Consider the following 3,783-nt stretch of genomic DNA (forward strand, 5'->3'; position numbering starts at 1 on the left):
TCTTTAACATATTAATGAATGGATAAGCCGTGTACCTATATATTAATAAAATAGAGGCAAGTGTGCCGGATTGGGGAATAGAGAAATTCTGTTTTTATTTTTGCCTGCCTCTCATTCTGGCAGAGGTCTTTTCATTAATTGTATATAATAATTATATATATCTGTTTGTGATATGACCTCTGTAAATTCACACAAATGTCAGCCCTATACTTATTAGTTATTATCACAGACATGTACACCGTATCATTCCTGGAATATTATTAGATCGAATCATTTTGCGTTTCGTTTTTGATAAAGTTAAAAAAAAATTGGTGGACGATCACTGAAGAGCGTTACTCCCGCGGACAGAAGCCGGGTCAGTGAATGTCCGCATATCTAATCCGATAAATCCACCTCTGGTAAAGTGGTGACACGAGAGACATGATAAATTACTATATATGAACGATTGTAATATAATATAAACATAATATATTATAATTGTTGGCATTTGGAGTTCGGGTAGTGAAGTGTTTTTGTGAAAAGAAACGTTCAAACACGCTGTATGCTTGTATAGGATAACATGATACAGATTTGTATAAAATGTGGCGACATTACAATATTTAATATACGCGATATTATTATACTGTTAGTACAGACTTGTTCTACTGCAAGTGTAAAATATTTACAAGAGGCTTGCCGACTGCATCTCTTGTATCATGTTTTATTTCAAAAGCGTCATTATTATTTTGCGTATGTGCGACGAACATTGTTAGGCTTCAAAGAGTCGCAAAAGGCATTTGTCGTTTACGAAAGTGTATAAGTATAGTGATATTTCACAGTTTACACAGCAAACCGACTGTAAGCGTATACACCAAAAGAATTAAATATTAGGTACAAAAAACTCAAAATATCTGCACAAGCAAAAGGTACAAAAGGTACGGTTCTAGGAAAAAATATCTAAAATTTAAAATTTAGAAAAATTGTTTTTTTAATTCAGAGATCAAAACCGTTTCACATTTTAACGGTTACGATCTCGGTTTTTGATAATGGTTTTCTACATTTTCTGTTCTTGGTTTCGGTTTCAAAACAGATTTTTAAAATTTATCGGTATCAAGAAAGGTTTTTGAAAATGTTCAGTTTTGATTTTATTTTCCTTCACCTAATAACTTTAGACCCGATTTTTATTATGTATTAACTATTAAGGGCTGAGCCTAAAGACCTAAAATATTTCCAATTTGTATAATAAGTGTAGGTACATAAAATATACTAAATTTACCTTCAGCAGAACTAATTTCGCATGAACTTTAATATGTTGTACCTACTTATTACTTTTGCATACAACATATTGTTGAGATCATTATTCGATTACATTAATATTTAATTGTAATTTACAATAACATCACACTATATTGCCGTATAATAAATTTCTTGTTAGGTATTGTGATCAATGCTTAAATTTGAACAAAACATTAATTTAAATGGATACTATAAAAAAGTGTAATAGACTATTGAAAATATTGTTACCTATTTAAAAAGTCTTACTGTTAAGATTCAAATACATGTTATAAGATTTGGTACACACATTTGTAATTCAGGGGACATACTGAGGAGACTGATGATAATGACATAGCGATTGATGACTGCGGGAAAGACGCGGATTAATCGAATACGAAACAATTTTAATAACATTAGTAAATAATAATATACCCAAATACTGCAAAGAACTACAATCCAGACGTGCATAGCCGCTAGGGGTGAACAAAATAACAATAGTGATATTTGTATTTAATTTTGAATCAATAAGTATATTAATAATATCATAGAATAATATTCGTATTACCTATTAATATTTCGTAATGCTCAGTAATAGCATCGGGATTTAAACAAAATATTTTCTCTGTATAAAAATACTCGTTTTAAGTAGAATTATAAATAATATAGGAAATTAACTTTATAAAATTCAAAAAAACCGATGTTAGTTTTAAATTTTAACCGGTTTTATAAACGGTTTTTCAATTCTATGGTTTTGGTTAGGGTTTATACAGGTGTATTAAATATTTTGGTTCCATGTTCCGGTTAGCGTGTTTGAATATGAAAAAACAGAGATTTTTAACCAATTTTTCAAAAATTTCGGTTTTGATCCCTGTTTTTTTTATATGTTTTATTTAAATGCTTTACAAATATTAATAATAATATTCATACAAGGAGCAGACATTTTGAAGTGTTGATGAGATCAATAACAGATTAAAGTTTTCTAGTAAAAATACTAATGGCATTTAGTAAATTGGGAATATCACTACTACCATCATTGGTATATCATTCACAAAGATGTTTTAATTTTCTACTACTATTTTTGATTGTGGTACAATAACTAACGGTACCTAGTACCTACCCAATACACACTGTGATATTTTCGTATAGTTGAATTTTCTATTCACTTGTTTGCAATATTTATGTATGTACTAGTCTAACAAATTTTATTTTATTATTTAATTTTTTTATAATAATAAATAAATACTTACTAAGTTTGAAAATCGATTGTTCCATCAATATTAAATATGCAATAAAAAACTTACATAATATTATTATCATGGAACTCGTTTGTATCAAATTAGATTTTTTAAATTAACTTATTTCTGGAAATATTGATTTCATTATGTTCCGAGCCCTGGACTATAGGTAGTTACTATTCCACACATAACACAATGTATACACCATGAGCTGAGCTTATAAAGTATTCATTATATTATATATTTATATCATAATATACAGTCCTGTAAAGTATTTTAGTAAAAGTATTTGAGTAAAAGTATTCAAATACTTTTTTAAGTATTGAATAACTTTTTAAATACTTTCAGCATGAAGTATTTTGAATGGTATTTTAAATACTTTTTTTTGTATTAAATACTTTTTGGTATTGAATACTTTGGTTTTTTATTTTGAACATTTTATTTTTATTCGAAATAATTGGTTGGAAAAATATTTTTGTCAACTACAATAATAGAATAATAGTTTTATTTAATATTCTGTATTTCTGTGTTAGCCGAAGCCCAAAGGTTCGTGAAAACCAGATTTCTAAAAAAAGTTATTGAATATTGAATAACAATATTCCCTTTAAAACTATTAGATTACCTACTGCCTATGTGTTTATATTACGATAATTAGAAACCCACTTTAAAAACCAAAAGTATTTGAGTAGTATTTGAAATACTTTGCAATTAAAGTATTTGAGTAGTATCTTAAATACTTAAAAAAAAACGTATTTGAGTATTTACTTAAGTACTTTTTAAAAGTATTCTTTACAGGACTGATAATATAATATATTAATATTATTATATTATTATTAGTCGTGTAACCAGGATTTTTTTGGTGGGAGAGGACTGTTTTAATTTTGTATTTAAATAAAACTTAATAAGTTGTGCTTTATATTTTAGAAGATAGAACCATATGACATTATGACAATATTACATTGTTTAGACATAGTATGTTTATATGTTTATGTAAGCATATAATGTAGGTAGTAAGTATATTAATTGCATGAATACGCCTGATTTCCACACCCAAAACATCATCCTGACTACGCTCATGATTATTATATATTATTAAATTATAAGTCAAGACCGTTGTAGAATTGTAAGAGGGAAAAAATATTTTGGTTAGGATATTTTGACCGAATTCCGAAATAAATAACACCTATAAACAAAACGAAAACTGTAATAAAATATAATACGCCACGATGATGGTCCTTATACCGCCTCATACGTACTATAAAAATATGCAACATAAACGCACAAATTCGGCAAT

The sequence above is a fragment of the Acyrthosiphon pisum genome, chromosome X (genome assembly GCF_005508785.2).
Source record: "Acyrthosiphon pisum isolate AL4f chromosome X, pea_aphid_22Mar2018_4r6ur, whole genome shotgun sequence".
In the NCBI taxonomy this organism is placed as follows: Eukaryota; Metazoa; Arthropoda; class Insecta; order Hemiptera; family Aphididae; genus Acyrthosiphon; species Acyrthosiphon pisum.